Consider the following 24,035-nt stretch of genomic DNA (forward strand, 5'->3'; position numbering starts at 1 on the left):
TGTGAATTAGGATATCAAGTGTTAAAGGTTGAAATTCTTTGTGTTGTTGTTTTGTTTTCTTATCTTCTCTTGGATTGTTGTTTTTTACATGTAAAAAAACCAAAAATCAAATCAAATCAAAGAAAGGAGGGGACATCTTCGAGACGTGTCAAATACAAGTAAAAGCACGTGTAAGTGTATTTGGACACGTCGGTTCCGTGGGTTATGAGTGAATACTGCAAGAAGGTCGTACCACTTCAGAGCTCCGCCAGCATAGACGATCTTTGAAGCGGTGCGATGGATAGACGGTCTGTAAAGCAGATGGGTTTAGGACTAGTCGGAGAACTTTATGTACAAACAGTTGTGCTTTCGCACATCAACTTGATAAATCAATCAAACACAAAGTTGATATGGAAAACGTATCGTAAATGTACGTAAGTTAAGCTGAATTCATACACTTTGTAAAAATTAAAGATTGTTTTCTTATTTCTAGTACCCGAGGAGAAGATCAGAGTGGGAGCTCGACACCTCTAAAGTGCATCACTGCTGCTTGGTGCTGATGTTGGTGATGCTGCTTTACATGGCGTATCATCTCCAATTGCTGCATGTTTCCTCTATGTCCATCCATTTCTTTCAGCACCAATTATGATTTGATATTTATTTATTTATTTATTTATTTGCACAATGATAACAGTAATTTTTTTTTTATCATACAAGGGCAAATAATTTGTGCAGGAGAGGAAAAGAAGCCCAAAGGGCTTATAAAAAATCCTCCCCCTCAATACAAAATCACCAAAACAAAATCAATCAATTATGATTTGATATTTCCAGGAAAGTTTATTCTAGTCTTCAACTGGATACTCATTCAACATGGTTCAGACATATATGGATAAGTTATGACCCACACACATCATAAAGACTAGTGTACGTCTTATTCTCTTAAAGTCGGTTATTGTTCTGTATGCAAGTATTTTTTTATTACTCAGAATCATTTATATTATTATTCATTATAATATCTACATTACTCTTCATTACTGGCACATTTGGGGAATGATATAGACGTTTCCTGAACTGCCATTCTGATAATATGGTCAATATTTAACGACCTCTAGTGGCAAAATTGAGCATAACATAAAATAATATTTCTGCTCACATGCTGAATACATTCATGGGTACAAACATTAGAACACGATAAAATCATGTGTGGCTGATTATATTGCAATGATTTGGAGTTTGATCAAAATTACCATACAAATAGCTGATCAAATAACCTTTTTGAGAATCATTTTTACAGCAATGTCAACATGAAAGTTTATACTAGTATTTATTTTATATATCATCTTAGTGTTTGAGTTGATGCTGAACATTACACCAACGTCTTAGAGAGAAGGAAGCTGAACTTCTTCTGCTGGTTCTCTCAGATGTTGCATCTGTTATCTGACTCTGAAGTGCTTTCTAAGGTTTCAGCACAGCAGATGATTTAGGTAAATGAAGGTGACCTTAACATTTGTGGCCACACAGATACACAAGCATTCACATATTGTGTGTGTGTGTGTGTGTTATAAAGACACTGTTAGTTGAAGGACAGCCGCACCATCCGCAGGGTCCCAGAGAAGGGGATAAGTGAGAAGAAGAGGCCAGGCTGGGTGATGGGAGGTTTGGTTGAAACAAAAGGATCAGAGAGAGGTGGAACCCAGGTCCACACCCAGGAATAACTCATAGGAGCTACTGGGCCCCCTACCCAGCCTGTGAGGTGAGAGACCTCCGGGTTGGACCCCAGCCAGGTTGGAGGTGTTTCTGCTCAGACACACAGCTACATTAGAGGCCAGGGACGGAGCTATAGAGAGATGACAGGATGTGCATGGATATGAAAGTAAATCCTTCACCCTGGCAGATGAGGTTATGCCAGAAAATCCCAAGCCACTCCATCTCGGAGGGCCACAAACTCTTGCCATCCTTTCTCACTCATTTGTTAACCTGCCTCTCTTCTTTTCAGAGCCGATGCTCATGCTGAGGGCCTTTATGTATGACCAGTGCCATCGAAATCACCTCCCTGCTTCTGTGTTGTCCTCTGGCCAAAATGACAACGAGAACTCAGAGAGGGAACAGCTGGATTTCATGACGGCAGTCATTTGATTTACGCCTACATCAACATCTATCTATAGAGCTGCTAACATGTACATGATGTTGCAGTAATTTATCCAGCGCAGACTAAAAGGTGAACTCTGATGCATGTATGTTGCCTAATGACAAAGGTAGGTGGTTGTTTTTTTCATTTTTTCTGACTTTCTGACTGACACACAAGTCATAATTACTCAATTTGTTTCACCTGACAATGCACCCTTTGTCATTGAGACGTTAGCCCTGACACTTCTTGAACAGCTACTGTTTCACTGAATCCTTATCAAGATTTCTGGAGCAATGTCCCATTGACAGTGGAATTGTTTGGCCTTAATTTGCAGCATCTTGTTTGTTGAAAATCAAACACGGCATTTCAGCAGAAACACCTTGTGTTCAGTGTAAAGCACGGTGGTGGAGTGGTGATGACTTGGGGGTTCTGTTGCAGCCACAGGACCTGGGCACCTTCCAGTCATTGAGCCGACCATGAACTCCTGTGTATGCTAAAGTATTCTGGAGGTCAATGTTACGCCATCTGTCCAAAAGCTATAGCTTGGTCAAAGTTGGGTCATGCAACTGAACATTTATCTGAAGCAAACCAGTAAACTACACAAAAATCACACAAAAAAGAAGAACATATACAAAGCTGCTGATGTTTTACACCCAAATTATACTGTATGTGGTTCAGGGTGTGTTGTGCTTCTTTCGGAGTTGCAAAAGCACGCAAGATCCCATGATGTTACTCCCATTAGCTGTTTCAGTAGGATGCAGGGAGCTTCTCTTTTCTAAAATAGATTCATCTAAAAAAAAAAAAGAGACAGAGAGGGAAAAAAATCATATTAAAGACATTTGATTCAAGATAGGGGAGGCTTCAACTTTTTTGGCAGCAATAATAAAAAAAGTAATCATATTGAAACTGCACACTCGACAAATAATTGATCTGTCAGCAAGACCTTCCCCTCGAATACAGACGAGCTAATGGCTGTTGAGTATCAGTTGTACGGATCCTTGAGCTTTCAGCTCCATAGGAAAACATTGGAAGTTGCTGCAAACTCTCATTTAGTTTGGGAATTTATGACAAAAAAAAAAAAATACTTGTAATATTGACTCCAGTTAATGAAATCAGTATTTTCCCCCCATCCCACTGGATGTTGTCGTCTGTGATCATGATTTTTTATTTTATTTTATTTTTTAAATTTTATTAACATACAGTACAAACAGCGACAAAAGACAGATCAGTTACAATGATATGTATCTAGGTGTGTGTGTGTGTGTGTGTGTGTGTGTGTGTGTGTGTGTGTGTGTGTGTGTGTGTGTGTGTGTGTGTGTGTGTGTGTGTGTGTGTGTGTGTGTGTGTGTAAATAATATAATTAAAGTAGATAAATAGATTAAGAATATCAATTTGAAAGTAAATAAATAAACAAATACATCATTATCATATAGAGTGATGTAATATAGCACGATATAATATAAATATATGAAATACTATAATAGCATATAATAATATAATAATATCCTAATATAACATAATATTTTTTATAATATTATAACATTTAACAAAATGATATCACCATACTATAATATATAACAATATAATAAAACTATAGTTTAACATCCCATAAGATTTCATAACTTAATATAATAATACACTATGAAACAATATATCATGATAATGCCAAGAATAATTATTAGAATTAGAATTGGTAATTTATATATTGCAATGAGGGGTGAGGTCAGACCGGCGCGTCAGGGAAGCGAGCAGGGGTCCCCCCACCAGACTCCACGTTTCCCGACCGGGGCAACTTTTTGGCAGTAATAAAAAAAAGTAATCATATTGACATTGCACACTCGACAAATAACTGATCTGTCAGCAAGACCTTCCCCTTGAATACAGACGAGCTAATGGCTGTTGAGTATCAGTTGTACGGATCCTTGAGCTTTCAGCTCCATAGGAAAACATTGGAAGATCCTGCAAACTCTCATTTAGTTTGGGAATTTATGACAAAAAAATAAATAAATAAATACTTGTAATATTGACTCCAGTTAATGAAATCAGCATTTCCCCCATTCCACTGGATGTTGTCGTCTGTGATCATGATGACAGTAAGATGAGGATTACCAAGTGATTTTATTTTTAGATTTTGTACATATCCTTACACTGTCTCATATAAGACTAATTACTTCTACTAGATCCCATTTCAATTCTACTTGATGAAAGGTGGTTATTTTGTGTCCAAAATTTGTATAAAAAATGTCAGGACAATTTTTTCATACAGGTGGTTGCCATTGTAAAACTGTTAAAAACACCAGTAGATGGTTTGAGTTAGCAAGAGTAGAGGGGTTGGGTCTGCATGAATCCTGTCCACGCAAACCCCCAAATGAAGTTATGAAACTGTAAAGTACAATTATATTACTTCTTAAGGTCTGAATAATTCCATCACTTTTTCTGTAGTTTGGACGGAGAGGACACAGTATGTCAGGTTTGAAGTTTTTAAATTACTTATACCAGACCACAAAGTCATGTGAATGTGACAAAGTGAATTGCTGTCATTTTAACATGTTTATGTAAATCTCAGATTTAAACTAAACTAATCTAAACCGAAAATACAAGTTGGGTTTGAACAATTTAGAAGCAAGGGATTGTGGGTTTTTACACACACTGATGCACAAAAACTCCCTTTTAAGTCTTTTTATTTGGAATTATACATACTGATCGAATCTACTGATTAGAGAGAGAATGAGAAAGTAAAGAGATCACTTTCTTTGTGTGATTATGAATAATTATGAATTAAAATTCATAATTTTATTATTTCCCCCCCATCCTTTGTGGCATCATCTGAAGGGCACCTTCTGCGACTTGAATGAGCGATGGTGTCCTTGAGCTTGAGTGTGTTTTTTTATGAGCATGTGTGTGTGTTTGTGTCATACACATGGATTGGCATCTTTCCCCTTTCTGCTGGCAACCCTTCAACATGTAGGGGAACGGACGGGGGTGCCACTCCAGAATGATAAAGTGGTCACAAGACAGGTCAGTACATTCATTAACACCACAGCCTTAATTGTTCCGAAACATGGTTTCATTTGGCAAAGTGTAACCTGAATGTGCCTCTGGATAGCGTGGCAGTCAAGAAAATAGAAAATAATAATAAAGTTACAAGCAAAAGTCATATATTCAATTACAATCAGCACGTCAGTGTAATAGAGTCTAAATTTAGACTCTTTAGCAGTAAAAGTGAGAAGATTTAGGCGTGCAGTGTGTGGGATTTCTAAAGGAGGCGTTCAAGAGCTTCACATAATCATCAAGAAAGTGTTGAGAGGGAGGAGGTTGGAGGAAATTGGGAGGGAGTGACGGAGGCGGGCAGACAGAGTCGGGCCCTCGGACAGCAGGTGAGTGTGTGAAGACAGGGCATGACAGATGCTTCTGTCAGCGTTCCAACGGTCGCCGCTTTGTGGGAGCGGCGCAGATGCCTTCTCCCCTCTACCCCCACGACTCCCCTCCCTCTCATCCCTCCCTTCCTCTCGACAGGCTGTGATGTGGGGATAACAAGACAGGAGCAGTCCTCTCAGCAGTAAAGTGACCACACTGGCACAGTGCTTGGAGTGGACAGGGGCGGGGTGAGGTGATGGAGAGGTCCCGGCCTGAACCAAAAGGCTGGAGGAGGTCTCAGTGGCGATGTGGGCCGGGGTTATAAATGTGGGGGTCAGTGTGCGAGGACAGGGGAAGGGCTCTCTCGCTGGGCTTTGGGAACCAGCTGAGACATGGGGTCCACGGCGGTTCTGCCTGTGAGGAAAGCAGATGTTTTCACTCGGGGGTGTGCCAAGTTTGCAGAGCAACCTTCAGCTGCTTGGAGGTCAGGTTTTTAATAAGGGGGCTGGGCGCAGGACATTTTGGAGGCAAATGCTTCAACTTTGATACAGCAACATATTAATTATAATGGTAGACCATAGGGCAGAGGGTTGTAGTGGAACATCCCACCCCACTGGTTTGGAGCCTCCACCAGGCTGACGTTCGCCAAGACTGGCTGGCAAATATACTGCTGTCCCAGCACTAGCCCACTTTTCAACCAGACCTTGCTGATGCAGAGACAGCAGTTTGGATTGGCTTTCCTGCAGCCAACTCTTAGCCTGTGTCTCAGGCCACATCAGACTAACAGTTTTATGCAGATTACAATAAACATCTTAGAATTGACCATTAAAGGTGCTCTAATCAATACTGGTGTGAATGTATTTTATTTTATTAATAATAACGTTTTTTTTTTTTTTTTACATTTATACATCTAAAGAATTTGAAGTATTTTACTTTGAAAAATATCCATTCATCCATCTTCTATTCCCGTTTTATCCTTTGCAGGGTCACGGGGGTCTGCTGGAGCCTATCCCAGCTCATTACAGGCGAGAGGCAGGGGTCTTTGAAAAATATATGTATTAGAAATTTAGTTCTCTCCCACATTTCTCACAATCTCAATCAGCTGTAGCTTCCAAAAAAGGACGTTTTTAAAGATGAGCTAGAGTGAATTAAATTTACACAGATGCCAAGAAAGAGGGCAGGTGAATAATGTTACTATGTGGATGGTGATGTAAATGAGAACTTGCACCAGAACGGTTTTATAAGATGTTAACATGACAACACAGTGTTCACATCTTGTTTCAAAAATAAATGTGAAAATGCTTAGAGGCACATAGATCAAAGAATAAATGAGTTTACCTAACAAACTGGAATGAATAAAAGATTCAGTTAATCTCCACATCTGACTTTTTTATAAAAAATTATACGTTCATATCATTGAATTTAATTTTGTGTGTGTGTGTCTTTTGTAGGAATCATATTTTCCTCAGTGTATCTGTGTGCACTGATGATGTATTCAGTGTGTCTAAGCAGTACAAATACGGAACTGTTGTACATAAAGAGATTCATCATTATTATTTTTTTTAATTATTACACAAGGTAATTCAAAGTGCTTCACATCAACATTAAAAGCGGCAAGACACAATTAAACAGTAAATAACAAATAAAATGATAAGAAAAGAGGTAAAATAATAAAAAGAACAAGTTGTTAAAAAGTAAGGGCAGTACAGCAGGTAAGTATTTAATTTAAGAGTAAACAGTAAAGAGTAATGTTTTTAGGCCTGATTTAAAGGAGCTGACAGTTGGAGCAGACCTCAGGTCTACAGGAAGTTTGTTCCACCGGTGAGGAGCAGAATAACTGAACGCTGCCTCACCTTGCTTGGTTCTGGTTCTTGGGAAACACAACAAACCAGATCCAGATGAACCTCAGGGGTCTGGGAGCTTCATAGGGAACTAACAGGTCCAGCATGTATTTTGGTCCAATTCAGTGCTTTGTAGACCAGCAGTAAGATTTAAAACTCTATCCTTTGACTCACTGGAAGCCAGTGTAGCGATTTCATGACCGGCGGTGTAATATGGTCCAGTTTCCTGGTGTTTGTAAGGACTCTTAAGATATGTGAAACAAAAAAGAAAACAAACAAAAAACCAAACAAACAAAGAAAAAAAAGGTTTTGTGAAACAAGTGCTGGCAGAGCGGTTAGCAAGGACTATCAGAGCTCTGCTGGGGCATGTCATCGCTCGGTCTGGCCCTTGTTGACCTAGGCAAGTTGCCAAGGGTTCAACCAAGGCCCACGAGCAGCGGGCTGAGCAAAAGCAGGCCCCCACAGAGCTTCCCTGGTCGTGGTTTCAACTCTGCAGCACCAGTTTCAAATGTTGTTTCATTAAGGAAAGAACTGATGAGAAACAAGTTAGCATCATAGGTTAGCATTAGCTAAGTCAGCAAAGCTAAATTAGCAAACTCAATTCAATTCAATTCAATTTTATTTATATAGCATCTAATACAATACAATTTGTCTCTAGGCGCTTTTCAGAGACCGAGAACATGACTCTTAAGCAATTATTAAACAAACAATGGCAGGTAAAAACTTCCCCAGTGGGAGAAAAACCGCCAAGCAGTGGCAAGGAAAAAATCCCCTTTAGGAGGGAAGAAACCTTGAGCAGGACCTGGATCATAAGGGGGGGATCTCTTACTGAAGACCAGCAGGAAATGGGAGACAGGAAAGAGAGGATGAAGAACAGAGAGAGGAGAGGCACAGATATGTTATCAATGATACAAAAGATGATGCCATCCTGTTTGTTTATGAGACAGTCCCTGAATCCATCCAAGGACACATTCATACTCAGACTACGAAGAGAATCTGGACACAAGTGTCCCAGACTACCTTCAAATACGTCCTGATTGAGATGATCTGATTCTGCCTTGGATGTTTGCAGATCAGATCAGATTTCCAAAGACAAATTTTAATGCGTAGCCTATATGAATATTTGATCACATTTACATTTATCTTTTCACACTGAGAAAGAGCCTTTACAGACATCATTCAATGAGTATTTAAATACAACCCATTAACACTGCATGGACACAAAAGAAGGAAAAAAGTAACCAGAGTAATTCCATATTAATGTCAGTCATTCAGGTGACTCAGTTAATATGGAAAGGTTTTTTCATATTGTCAATCCAACACAGAGATATTCAGCTCATGGTAGGCTTTAGACAAGTTTACTGATTTACTGCAGTGTATTATTTAATTCCATTGGCTTTCAGAAACCCTAAAAGTGGCTGTGGGAATCAATATCTGGAAAACAAACTGATAAACTGTTTAATATTTCCCATGAATTGAAGAAGGCTAAAATAAATAAATAGTTGGTGAAGGAAAAAAAAGTTTTTTCCCACAAACTAGAAATAAATATGCAAAATAAACCATAAAACACTCAGGTTTGTCACTCCAAATTTCCTTTGGAGTGGTCTTTGTGAATAATTCAATTTCAGAAACAGTTTGTTAATTTAGTACTAATGCCAGCCGCCTCAGTGCTTCTGTTTTTCCAAGTGTTGTGATGAATGACAGTTTGAAAGTGTGTATGAAATAGGACAATTAGTTTCATCATGAAGCCACAACGATTACAAAAAAAGTGAACATAAGACTTCATCACTTCCCAGCATGATGAGTTAAGAAGAGAGTTTCACCTCATCTCAACCTTTGCATTGATTTTTGAGAAAGTGGGAGATCTGGGGATTACTTTGGAGAGCAGCAATGAAGACCCAGCTTATTGGGTCTTTTTTGTATTTGGCAAATGGGCTTGACAAAGATGGAGGAGACAAAATCTAGGGCTTACACATGCGGCACCCAATCGGGGGAACTTGAAAGCAGCGCTGGTATGGGAAGCTGGGAGACAGGGTACCTCATTTAGGAGTGGTGAATGTGGACAGGGGGCATAGGGAGATGCACACAGTAGACCACGGAGGCCCCAACAATCGTCAAGAATTGAGACGTTTTAAACCTTTAACGGGGGACTGTGATCAAAGCAGCAGCGAATCCTCACTTGAGTATGAAAGAGGAATCGGAGGGAACAGAGGGGATTGGGGGGGATCATGGCAGGTTGAAAACAGAAAATCAGCACATTAGCTTTATAAGGGCATCAGAATATAGATGATCTGGGGATCATTGGTCCTAAGGGGAACCAACGAGAATCCAGAATGTACCAAAATGAAACAGACAGAAAAAAAAACCAGGCCACTGCTGACGGAAAAGCCTCCTTTATCAATGTTGCTTCCAAGTGGGAATAATAATTCCAACAGAAAATAACTCCATACAAAAGTTTTATGTGAAAGCTGCAACACCGTTTTCAGGAATAAGCTGCCACTTTAGACTGTATGCCACTTTGTATTTTGCGGAGTTACATTACAAATGAGCAGCTTTCATCATATCAAACTTTTCTGGCAAAGGTTCACTTGAAAAGTCTTTTACAACTCGGACCGTTTCATCTGATCAGAGAGTAAAGCTACGAGAGCAACGCCTATATAATGCCGCACTTTATGATCTAATACCAACAAAGTCCACATATGTACCTCACGTCTCCTTCCCTTTTTTAAACCCACCTTAAATAGAGCAGAAATTAGTGGAGTTCATCCCCACATCTTGCTCCTGCCTCTCCCAGTCGCAGGGCTAATTCAGAGGAGCACTAGCCCAGGGTAGCAGGGATTCTTGCTATGCTGAATTATAAATCAAAGACTACTTGCATAAAACCTTTTGCTAATTACACGTTCGCTTCGGTCTTTTTTCTCTACAGCATGTCACTTTATACTGGCTATGATCACTGGGAGGTAGGGGAAGGTGCAGTGCAGATGTCTGCTACTGGCCTCCAGATAACCACGTGTAAGTGACCGAGCGAAGATGATAGCAATTATTTTCCTGTGATTATAATGTGCTACACCAATGTTAATCCTCCTATGTCCTTGAAGTGTGCTCCCTAGTTAATATGCCCCGAACAGACCTGCATGGCAACAAACGCATCACCACTTTCCCTCTAACTTCTTACCTTCAGATTAAGATATTTTTATCTTCAAAACCTTTCCTCACCCGTGGTGTATTTGTGACTTCCTTATCCTCTTTATGTCCTCTGAGTGTCATACTTTAAACCCCCCACTCTTTTTGCGAGGCAAACCAATTTATCACCGGCCAAAGAAGGTTCTTCACTTTGTCTGTTTTTGAGGCTCCCTCTCCATAAGCCAGTGTCCTAATGAAAGGGAATGGCGTGTCCTGGACAGTCCACAGAGACTGAAGGGGGCAAAAAGTCCAGTTCCAAGCCCAATGTGGAGAGGTAATTACCCCTCTGGTGGACTGCTGAGCAACAAATGCACTCTCTGGACTTTTCACTTAAAGGCCCGTGGCCCAGCCCTTGTTGTTAGAAAAAGGCTCCTGTACTGGATGTTATATGACCCGGACAAGAGCGAGGGAAAGAGGTCAACTCAGTGCGCCTTGGCCTTGGTAGTCGGGTATTGCTGAAAGGACTGGAGGACTGGTGCCAAACTCAGCAGAAGCGAGGAGAAAATGGGGTGATGGAAGAGGAGGGGCTTTGACAGGAAGAGGAATGGACTGTCAAAGAGAGATAAATAACGAGGGAAAAACGGGCAGCAGGTGACCCGCGGCAGGGCTGCCTCGTTGGGACAGTGACCGACTGACCTCTGGGCTGGCTCTCGCGGGGGCCACCCACTGGTCACCTACTTCTGCACTGTCACATCACACAAGAGGCTGGGGATGAATAACTTACAGGATGGAGAGCTGTAGAGCCCAAGATCACAACCATTATCAGGTACATTTTAAACAAATGTGATACTGATTTAGCTCTGACCAGTGGAGGTGCTGCAGGTCAAAGAACTGGAGCACAGATTTATTGTGCATTTAAAAGTACTGCATGAAATTGAAGTATGAAATGACAACATACTTTCAGTATTTATTCTGCAAGTTTACAATTTCCATACAAATGTGGCTCTGGAAAAAAAAAATCTCTTGCAAGGACACAGTGACTGAGGTCTTATGATGGTCTTTATTTTAAATCAGAGTGCAGGTTTCTGTGGCATTTTCTGTCCACGAGTACAAACTATAGCAACCAAACAGTTTCAAGATTTGTCAAAGAATAATGTTCATGTTATGCAAAGTTTTACAGACACTTATATTTAATAGTAGAACATACTCAAGGATGTGGAGGTCTCCGACCTGCGCTACAAACACTTGCTTTCTGCATAATCCAGACAACATCATGACCAAATACTGACGAATAACCGGATAAAAAATAATTATACAAACATTTTTCTGCTGCTTCAACAAATCGTTTTGTGCAATCATCCTCTGCGTATCTCCAGCAAAAACGCAAGCTTAAACAAGAAGAAAGACCAACGTGGTGACAAAAAGGTGACAAAATCTTGGTGGAAACTAACCCACACAACGCCGGCGTTTAGTGAGGAAAGTTTGCAACATCAGAGACAGCTGCAGTGGGCTCATTGAAATGCATGTTCAACGGTACGCTTTACATTATAAAATAAACAATATTGCCCTAGAGGAAGAAATAACAGACCCAAGTTTTACCTATTTGCATACACCTAAACAGACCTAAGTGCGGAAATGCCAGAGCAAATTTACCATGTGGCTACACAGAGAGACCGCATAATTATCTAAGGAAATATAATAATCTCATGCAAGACCCAAACCAGCTGAAACAGGAGCATGCCTTTATTCAAAAATGCATCGGAATGAAGACCCAGTAATAATATCCACATCTGTTACTGAGTATTTTGATTTATTCCACTTTTAATAGCTTAATTTAAGTGACAGCCAGTCTTGCCATGTTTCAGGATGGGTTGTTGTGTTTTACACATCAAGGCGATTATATTTAACATGTCTTTTGCATATTCTTTTACAAAAGCAAATGATGAAAAGGCTTTTCTACAACTTTTTTCCCCTTCAGACATATTCTCTTGAAGTCCACACATGAAAGAAGGGTGAAGTTTTGTTGTATTTCTGCAGATAAGGCTATAAGCTTGTTTTCAGTATTGACAAATTCCATTACATTCTCACAACTTTAAAATCTGAAAAACCTTTAACACTTGCAGCCCTTGATTACACAGACTTTACACAAACAATAAATGTGAGGGCCCAAATTAAAGTACTGACTTCTCCAGAAAAAAAAGCCCCTCTGGCTGTTTTGATCCTTCTCTGTACTTTTTTTCATCATGAATCAGTGTCTGAGTTTGTAATGTAATTTACTTCAGTGAGTTGCCCGGGATACCCATCATTCTCTCCATCTCTTCCTGCTGGTATTGATCTTCCTCTCCGACCAATTTGAGATCTGGCTCCACGAGAGCTGTTGCATTCATATCTGCACCACTGGACCAAACCTAGCGCTCGTTCAGTGACAACAGCGCTTTCTTCAAATATCACACTAGATGAAGCAGACTTTAGATTTCCACTAATGCTGTGGCCCATAAACTGCATTAAATTGCTAGATAAAACTTTTTTTCATTGAAGTATGTTAGCGAAACTTTCCCGGTATGTCTGGGTTTGTTTTGCACAGAGCTACTTGACTATTTGACAGACCGTCCAAAAACCTGAATAAATCATATCTGAAAGTGAGGCCCAAAAATAAAGGAAGATTAAAAATAAAGAGTTATTTTTTTTCGTTACAATCAGCATATGTGTTTAGTGAATCCTACATGTCCCCTTTCTTTTAATTGAAATGCTAAATTACAGAATGTGCATTAACTGCAAACTGTCCCCATTTAAGACACAATTCACTATCACCTGCATAATCTTTACTACAAATACTCTGTATTATTAACAAAAATCACTTTTTGTAACCATTATTTTATTAATCCTAAAGGAAGGAAGAAACAAAATCATAAGTGTTTGTTTTTTTTTTTAAATAAGAAATGAAATACCGGGTAATTGTGAACTTGTGATGGAACAGAGTGATATATAGCTTAGCATCAGATGTTGTCAAAACCTGACCATTTTGTCTCCTAAAATATATGTGATAATATTAAAAATGGTCACTGATGTTAATCTGGTCACAGATATTTTAACATTTGTGGTTCCTCTCTCATGTTAATATAGTGTTTCAAAACCTTTCACAAAAGCTTTGAAAACAGTTTTTTCACATTGTGGGTTTGATCCATAATTAGTAATGTCTTAAAGCAATAATCACAGCCCCACATAAATACTGAAACAGCTTTTTCTTGTTGTAATAAAAGCATCTGGGAACCCTTCTTAATGTTCTCCTGCGATTTTGACCGATTTAATTAACTGTGCTATTACCACCACATGATATTTGGGGTATATTTTTGCACGCAGCACGTTGTTCTCCATCATTAAAGCCTCTCCTCATGCATGGGAAGAGATTCATGTGTCATGTTGCATGCTGTTACAGAACTTTTCTTTAATTTGTTACTTTTTGGCACTCACCTTTTTTGGAGTAGTGTGCTCATATTTTTGGAAATTTGGACGTGATCTCTTTAAAGAAAACAAAAAAAAAAAAAAAACAGGAATCAAAAACTACCCCAAGTTAAATTAGAAAATGTTTTTATAATTTGCTTTTCTTCACATTCGTAACAGAAAATGAATAAACCCTGTTAATATTTCTTAATCATTTGGAACCATTTCTGGTATTTCTTCAAAGAAAGCAGCAAAGAAACATCATGAACTTATTTGATGGGCCACAGTGAGGAGACTGATTTTTCGGTGGATCAATCCAAGGCGATCCAGGAGAAATGCAGCTGTAGTCTGGCTCACAGACATAGTCTTGATTAGTCCACAGTTTGTGGTACAAAAGGGGGCCCAATTTAGAAGTGTATGGTTACGCATGTGTAAACGGGGTTTGCGTGCACTTCTCCAGACACAAGTTGGCCCAAGATGTTCAAACAAACCATATTCCATAATAGTAAAGGCTCGGTCCTGAGAATAGGTGACAGCAGACCAGGCTGGAGTCATCTTGGAGATGGCCTGAGCAGAAAGTCGATACGTGGCGAGCTAGGGAATTGAGGGGAGAGAGCGGAGCAAGGGCTGAAGGAAGAGCAGATCAATTTTGCTGTTTGATCTTGCACAGGCTCTGAATAAATGTATATTTTAAGATGTCTCTTTTTTTCTCTCTGTGAGCAAACATTGACATTTTTCATGTTGATTCTTGACTTCTGTGGATAGAGACTTGATTTTATCCAACATCTTGGACTTCTTATTCCTGCAGTGGTTTTCCTGTTGCTTTGCAGCCAGCTCTGAGGTGGCCGGGCCGCTGAGGATTGCGGCCACAATGCATGCAGCCTCCTCTCTTTTGGCTGCCGTCCACCTCCAACACACACAACCACCCTGAGTCACCTGGAGTCGCACCAGACTTCAATCAAACAGCAGTAACTTTGCTCATCTAAAGGTACTTCAGGGTGCATTGTGTTTGGTCACAACACAATTCTTTCCTCCTTCTTACACACATAAAAGACAAGAGAAACATTTTTATTCAAAGTTCAATGATGCAAGGGTGACGTAAAATGCTCCAATGTTTGGACAGTGGCAAATACCAGTGCACAAATGATAAACAGTGTTGCGCTGGATTGCGTTCAGCTCCAGTGGTGCTGTCAGAAAAATCATATGAATGTTGATGATGGTAAATACAAACATACTATTGCAGTATGAATAGTCTGCAGAAGGACTCTTCTAATTGTATGAGTTGTTGATACTATTCATCAGTAGTGTATTGACTTTAATGGATGACTACAAGCTCACTTACTGCCTTTCTTTTACCATCTGGATAGAGAATAATACGTTTTAGCTCATGAAGACATTCATTGCCTGAATTTTAGTACAACTCCACAGTTTGTCAGGGGCCTTTGAGAATTTGATCCATCTAAAAGGTTTCTTTAAGTCCTTCTACCACACCTCTATCCATGCTACAGTATATACCTAAACCCCTGAAGTCATTCAACCCTTGATCTACTTTGAATAACAAAGTCTGCTGCCATAATTATGACCTGATGGCATTTAACATGCCTGAATTAAAGAGTTTCAAGGATAGAAGGTTTGGAAATAAAGAGGGATTTGAGAGATAGTTAGCAAAATCGTGCTGAATAGACATTTGTCTAAATTATTTATTGTCTGTATGATGTTAAAGCTATGTGGTGATTACCAATTTAAATGTCTTGAGGGGGAGTTTTACTACGTTCCACACAGGCTATCTAAAAGAAAAAATAAAGCAGCGAACTTGTCAGGCCATGCCTCTATAATGTGTTTTCAAAAGGCATATTTATTCCCTTGTTGCTTCAGATGGATAAATTATTTATCTGACTCGGTGTGAAACTCTATTTTTTTTCTTCCTGAAACCCATTAGAAATGCTGCAGTGATCAACGAGAGATCAAATAAAATTAAGTATAAGAGTATGAGATCTAAACCCTGGTAATCAAGACAGCTCATATATAGACTTAATTTGTCTATACTGTACAGATTTTAGTAATAATAAAGTATATCTTTTTACTCTGTGAAGTTTCATCATTTACATTAATGATGGTTTGAGTAATGTGAAGAGTATTTATTTTATCATGACTTTATTGACTTTCACTGCTGGTAAAAACTTTTGGTTTGGTTCCATTTTTGAAGTTGTTCCTGAAATTTATAGAAAGTGATGTCTCAGTGTTGGAAAGTTGATGCACATGGTTAGCAATGGTTCAAATCTCAGCAGGAGTTTTTCTATTTGAGAAGCGTATTCTCCCCTGTGCCTGCATGGTTTTTCTCTCAGTGCTCTGGTTTATCCCCTACAGTCCACAGATTAACATATGGTGATTCTAAATTGTTCAAATTTGTGCGTCCATGCCTCCTTTGCCTCATCTCTGCATGACTTTGTGATGGACTTTCCACCAGTCCAAACCAGCAGGTTTGAAATAAATCTGTTTTTAATAAAGCTTCATTTTCGGGCCTCTGGACAGTGCACAACATTGGCACGAGCTGACCCCACCCAACTCCAGTTGATTCAAAAAGAGGCAAACTGTCAGAACAAACATGCCTAGCAACTGGTTGGAAATCCTCTGCTAACCTGTCACCACAAGCTAGCTGTTTTAGCATGGTTTTAGATCATGCTAAGCTCTGATGCTAATTAGCCTTACCTTAGGTTCGTTCTTCTCAAATCTGTCCATCCATTCTATGAAGAGTTAATTGAATTGATTCAATCAACAGATGTTGGAACAGATATATTGTTGTGACATAATGTGAGTGGACAGATATAGAATGAACTAATTCTGATGCATTAATAAAATATTGTTGTTCTGTAGTTATTTTGGTGCATTATTAGAACTGCTGTAATGGTAAGCTACTAATATTAATTGGTTTGGAGGTTATTTCATGTTTCGTTTTTTGACGCTGTGTTAGTTTCATTTGCAATCACCAACCAAAACTAGAAAACTCACATCTGCATAGAATTTTTACATTTTTAATTTAGCTTTTGTCTTTATTCAAAATGGCTTCCAAGTGAGCCATAAGATTTAAACTTCACATTGCAAGATTTTAAGCCTAATTTTTACGTTGGAAAATTGTAGACGGTTGCCAATATGAGGCAAAGGAGTGTTTTTTTTCGGGGTTAGCACTGTTGCCTCACAGCAAGAAGGCTCCTGGGCCCAGGGGGAGTCTTTCTGTGTGAAGTTTATGCTTCTGTGGGTTTTCTCCGGGTACTCTGGCTCCCACAGTCTAAAAACATCTATGTAAGGTTGATTGATATTTCTAAATTGCCCGTGAGTGTGAGCGTATATGGTTGGATGTCTTTATAGGCTATGTGGCCCTGCAAAACACTAGCTACTTCTGCAGGCTGGGATAGGCTCGAGTAGACTCCTGTGACCTTGTATAAGATTAAGTGGGTATAGAAGGTGAATTGATAGTGTTTGATTATTGGTCACCAATCTTTAAATACAATATAATTGCTTTAACGACATGGTTTTTGAATGTTACCTTTATGCTTTGGAGTTTTATGAGAATGAAATCAAGATACTCAAATAAAACAAGAAAAAATATTTAATTACTATACTTTGAGAAATGCTGTAAATACTTGAAGAAAATGTTATTCGTCCAATAGGATCCCAAAAAATTGAGAAAATGAGGGCAGCTTTAGGGTATGTACAGAAGCAAAACTTCATTAAAATATCTTGAATCCATATCCAGATTGACATCCAAGGTTAATTCTTTTGAATTTTATTTCATATGCAGGACCATTTTTCAGGAACTCTAGAATTTTTTTTCCACTTTCCACTGAAACAATCAGGGGCTAAAAAGAGTTACAGAAGAGATATTTTAATCCAGAAGTAACCTTGGTTGGGTGGAAGGGGTTTTGAGATTCCCCAAAATTTTTGGGATCTAGCTTGGAGTAAAAAAACATTTGTATTTTGTCTAGTACTGCCACTGTTTTATTTCCACCTTTCTATTTCAGTCACCAGGGTACAGCTTGCTCCCTATTATAGCTCATATAATATCCTACCTTTAAACAATGCAGGAACATTCAAACTCAGTCATTCATGTCTGCTTGAATCAGTTAGAGTGAAACAGCAAAATCACTGGTGTTAAATTCAACACTACGAGTGTGTGTGTCCACTCTTTTGAGTGTTATTTAAACACTTTCAAACTAGTTAATTGTTTAACACTGCAGCAAATTGACTCCAACACTGAAGGGGTATGTGAAACAAAAAGGCTCACAATTCGATTCAGGTAGCTAACCGCAAGTTCGATAACAATACAGGCTAAAATGCTACTGGCAATTGTAAATGGAACATTTCCACATAAATCCAATTAAATACTACATTTTTGGCCAAATATCTCTCTAAAACTTGGTATGTAATAAAACAAAACTAGAAAATTAGGAAATTTGGGTGTGGGTGTCAATTTAACAGTGCAGGTTTCAGAAAGCCTGACATACAAAAAATCTACACTAACACATGATGAAATTGACTCTGAAAGTGTTACTTTTAGTCTAGATAATGTTAAAATAACACTGATTACAACCAACACTAACAAAATAACAGTCAGATTTGCTGTGTACCGTCCATACAGTGGAAGGAGGCAGACAATGAATGAGAAGAGAGAGCAGCAATCCCGACAATGAACATAAATAAATTTAAAAAAAATGAAAATTGAAAAAAAGTTGATCTCGGATACTTTGGACATGATTGCATTGCAATGCATAAACAAAAACACATATGATTTTACAGATATGTTTAACATGTTCAAATTAATTTGAAAAAAAATTCAAAAATAATTAACAGCATCACCAGAGAGATTCTCACATCAGTGTCCATAATTTCACGTATCTTGGAAGTCCAAGAGATAAAATAATGTTATATTTAATTGGAAAAAGGCCTTGGACTCAATTAAAGCAGCACAATGTAACTTTCAGCTTTTGTTGAGTTTGGCGGCTCCTTTGGACAAAAGCGGTAGTGCTTTACCAGAAAGAACACTACGTTTCCCATGAGCACCAGCGCGTACTGCCGGAAAACTCCCGTCCCCGTCGCGTGCATTTGTTTTGATAGTGAATGAACGGGACAGACTTTCAAAACTACTTTTCTGTTTTCAGCGGTCGTTTGCAGGATGGATAGCGAAGAGGTAATGTATCTATTTTTGGCTAAACAATATAATATGACGATGTTGAAAATCCCTAAGTTCAACTTGGTTTTATTAGTGAAGTCACCCCCGCCCCCCTGTCCTGTTTCAGCGAGATAATGCCCCCCAAATTAAAATATACGCTCTGGTTACTGCACCTTTTTCCTGTCACGTTTTTTAGAGAGACTTCGTCATAAATTAGTAGTCCAACATACATACTGACAAAATAAAAAAATACTTTATAACCTGTGAATAACTGAATGCCCATTCCTTATATTTTGCAGATCAGCCCTGCACAATTTTACAGTTCTCAGGAAAAATACCAAAACCCAAGACGAATCCCCTGTATGTGAAAACATTCTAATTTTGATTCATATTGAACATAGAACTCTACATTTACATTTGTATCATAACAATTCGGTATCTCTTGTCGGACGTCTCTCCTCGTCTTTCATCTCACGCTAGTGAGTGAACGCCGGGCCAATGTTTATTCTTGTCCAGGCCTTTTTTTTTTTTAATTTTATTTTTTATTCTTTTTTTTTTCTCCAGGTATTTAGCTTGTTACTCTCCCGCTTTCTTTTTTTAGCCTCCTCCGATTAAAATTTTATTTTCTTCGTTTTTTTTCGCTGCTTCGGCCATGACACCAGCTTCTGCGGAGCTCTGCGCTCCACGCCCCGCCCAGCTTTCGTCTCGACTACGAATCGGGAAGGAGGGGGAAGTGACGTATGCCGTAAAGCAGTCAAAGCCGTAAAAATGTGTAGTTTTTTAGTGTAGAAGGGTTCCTACCATGCTCCTCAAAGTTACATAGTGCCAGTGAAGGTGATACAGACCCCCCCAGACCATGACAGAGGTGTCATTAAACCTGTTGGAAGTTGATGTCCCATCACAATGACTCTGGAAATATTATATTAAGGTGGAAAAGTTACATTGTGCTGCTTCAAGTCTTGATCAAAATGTCACACTTTGGGTTAAATATTCATTCATAACTTCTTCATCATCCAACAATCAGGAGTAAAAAAGAACGGCAAAGAAACAAAAGAAACACCTCTGTGAAGATAATTTGATCATTCCTTTTTATCTCTTATAATTGGAGACTTTTTCAATGATACAAAAATAGGTCTGTTTATATTCAAAGTACATTAACACAAAATAAAAGAAGTATTTTTCCTTTTAATCTGTATTTCACTTTGTCAGTGCCTCCAGAGAAAGTTCTGTTAGTCAGAGTGTATGTATGCGTGTACGTGTATGTGTGTGTGTATGTTTTACTCCATCTAAAGACCTAAATCTCCTGTGCAATTGAATTTTAAGACAGGGTAATAAAACTGAATGATCCGCACCTAGAGGAATATTTGACGTACGGAGAGAACCGAGGTGCTTATGGGATTCCACTCTGTCAATATGGATCTTAATACCACACAGCTTCTCCATGTTATGCTGGCTCAATGAGTGTGTGTGCGTGAGAGCAACTTTTTTTTCCCCCATTCTCCTGTTTTGTATTCTGTTGCTCAGATTTTGGTGTGCGTTTATGTTTGTGTAGTTGTGTACGTGTAGGACCCTCGTAGGAGCTGCAGTGGACAACCGTGTGTGAGCTGTACCGACTAATAACACAGCAGCAAAGTCTCCAGGACTCCCCGTGCGTTGGTCCCCGCGCACCGCGTTGCCAGCCTGACGCGTCTTTCCCCTGCCTGACCCCCTTGACCTCGGCCTAAACTAATGAGCAGGTAGGATGGCTGAGCAAGGCCTTCCAGGACTCAGATTTACTCCAGATTCACGATGATGACATTCGTCCTCTGAAAGAATGCTAAGGAGGTGGCTGAGGTTGACTACTTTAGTCTAAAAATCACAAGAGGCTCCAGGTAAACACACACAAATCGCAAGGGCTTACACAGGAACGAGCGCTGCATGCAACCATATTGAGGACAGCAACATTAATAATTCACTAACATTAATTATGACATGCCTGTGTCTCAGTTTGGTGCCATTTCTGAGGGCATGTTAATGCGACTACGTGCCTGTGAGGACTTTCTTTCCTTTCTCTCTCAATCCTTTCCCCCCCTTTGTGGAATGAGCCACTGCTACCAGCCAGCCACAGCCACAGGGACCTAATTAACGTAACATAAATTATGGCATGCTGATAAAGCAGTCAGTGGCGCCTTTGTGGGGCAGCGAGCCCCTGCGCCTGATTTCACCATCCTCACAGCAGACCAATGCGGCCGACTGTGTTTACTTGGTAGAGTGAGTCTGTTTTGCTTGCGTGCAGAGATATGGGAACGAGCTATGTGCATGTGTTGGTAAGTGTGAATCAGTTATCTGGCTGATGCCACCCCAGTGAGGGGGTGATTAATTCCAGACTGGTAGTTCTCAGACTCTCTTATTTCACATATTCTCATACATGCATTCATATAGCATTTATTTATACTCTGCGTTCATGTCATTTTAATCTACAGTTTCTTCTTCCAAAGAAATTGTGTTTTATTTTTTTTCCCTCCTAACTGGTGAGACTGATTGGATCGGAGTACATGTTGGTGGCTCACTGTGAAGATGGGGCTTCAAGAATTCACTACCCTGCAAGAATTGCCAGGTGTGTAACTCATGAATGATAATTTATTACTTTAATGAAATGCCAACATAAAAACCATGAATTAAAATCTTAGATTTATGAAATCATGCTCCATAGTACCCAACAAAAGAGAGGATTAATAGCTAAATTGATTTTGTGGCTGCATTTCACACAAGATGCTCTTAGGTTTTTTTACTTTAAAGAACAGCAAATATTTGTGTCCACAGAGACATTCGCCTACTTCTGGACAATAATCAAAAACGACTTACACAACAGTGACCAAGGATTTTCCACCTGTCCCATATGTTTGCTGGGTTATTAAATAATCACCTCTACACGCTGGCAAGATGGCGACCGTGTTCCTTTGTAGGTTTTATTGCACGCCCACTGAAGCTGTACTTTTGAACCTTGTGATCCTGTGAAGCTTTGTTGAACATGTAATAAAAAAAAGAGAACATCTCCTCTGCTGTGTTTGATCATATACTTTCATCATCAATATTGTCCTTTTTCAAGCCGTATAGCTTGAACATGGCCGTAGAAAAAAAACAAAAAACAATTTCCTCCTCAGAAATATACTATAATGCTGTTGCATGACAAGGCACACTTCCCAGAGAGAGAGAGAGAGAGAGAAAGAGAGACATTCACAGAGAAATGTGAGTAGCAAACACAGTCTGTGTGTCCTCCTAAATCAGCACTGAGCAGTTTAAACTCCAGAGGAAATAGGATACAATATTTAAATTGTACATGTTGGAATTTCCTCTGCAGAAGGAAATTAGGTTTACCGACCGGTGGTTTTTATCTTGTTCTTTTTTTTCCCGTTAAAGCTGTTCCACATACTTTTCATGTCTGTCAGGCTAGTGAAAATTCACCTCAGGATACAATACAGACGGACCAATAATGTACGTAGATGGAACATACTCATTACTGTCTTGTCAGCTGGTAGACAAAGAGGAATCTTTCTTTAATTCGCAAAAGTGAAAGTACTGACTCACTGAATAGCAAATATGACGGTCAGAATTTGCTTAGAACTGTCAAAATAATGCAAATATCACAGGCACATATACATTACCCCGAGCAGATGATTATTATTCAATTTTCCATTGTTTATGTTTGGCAAAATGAGAAGTTCTCATTTTTGTTGAATGTTTTTTATGCTGGGGGAGTGGTTAGCCGTCAACACAGAGATGCAGGCCCAGAAATCCAGGGTACCTGATGCAGACCTGAGATCCCCCATCACTCTTCTCTATAACAAAAAACTGCATTAAAAAATAGTTCCATCACTGACGGAGTTTGGGATGTTTCCGCACCCGGAAAGGGGGAGAAGGAGGAGAAGGAAGATGCCAGCCAGGTTTCATCTTGTGGATTCTCCTCCGGGCTGCTAAGCATGGCAGCAGGGTTTACTGGCTAGCTAGTGCTTTAAATCGTGGGACGAAAGTTAGAAACAGAGCGTGTCTACACCAGCCCCCGGGTCTCGCCCTCAGAAGGCAAGCCGATTTTTTCCAGTGGCCAGCCGCGGTACTGCAACAAAAAATCCCATGGGGCCCAGAAAGCTTTTTTCCCATAGACCGCAATAGTAAAAGAGAAGCCTCTAAAACTGTTCACAGGACACCTCCAGCTGTAATCACCGCCAATTACTAATCTTTGTATTCTATATTTTAAAGTCATGGACTTTATATCCGTCAAAAATGTTTTATAACGGCCAGAAAAGTCAAAGAAAAGTCTCTTTCTGGGCGTGACGTCACGGCTGACGTCACAGCCATGTCCGTGCACTCCACGGATGTTTTATATTAATATATATTATGTAATTATATTATATTAATACATTAATAATATATGTAATAATATACATGAATTAATATATTATATTAATACATATTATATTAATACTCGCGTCATTGCCCCGGGGCATGATGGGAGGCCCCAGAGCATCATGGGAGGTGACTCAACTGCGCATGCTCTATGGGCCGCACAACACGGAAGTAAACCCGGAAGTCAGAGATTTTTTCGGCGTATGCGCCGCTGAGCAAAATGCATTGAAATGAATGGGCGGCCATTTTCAATTTCCCATCCAGTTAATATTATAGATCCATGGTCTACACAGTCTCTCTCTCTCCATCCATTGTAGGGGAAATCCTGTTATTAGGGCCCGAGCACTGACAGTGCGAAGGCCCTATTGTATCTGTAGGAATTTTTGTTGTTTTTATTTTTATTTTTCTCCCAACGAAATGAGGGCCTTTTTGCCCCCCTAAGCGTGCCCAAAAAGTCACCAAAATGTGCACGCAAGCCAGGCCTGGCGAAAAATGTGATATTTAATGGGTTGCATTAATGGGCGTGGCCTAATAGCTCAACAGCGCCCCCTAGAAAACTTCGTGCCTCAAGCCCCACAATACGGTTTGACGTATATGCACGAAAATCGGTACACAC

This window comes from Cololabis saira, chromosome 1 (assembly GCF_033807715.1).
Source record: "Cololabis saira isolate AMF1-May2022 chromosome 1, fColSai1.1, whole genome shotgun sequence".
Classification (NCBI taxonomy): domain Eukaryota; kingdom Metazoa; phylum Chordata; class Actinopteri; order Beloniformes; family Belonidae; genus Cololabis; species Cololabis saira.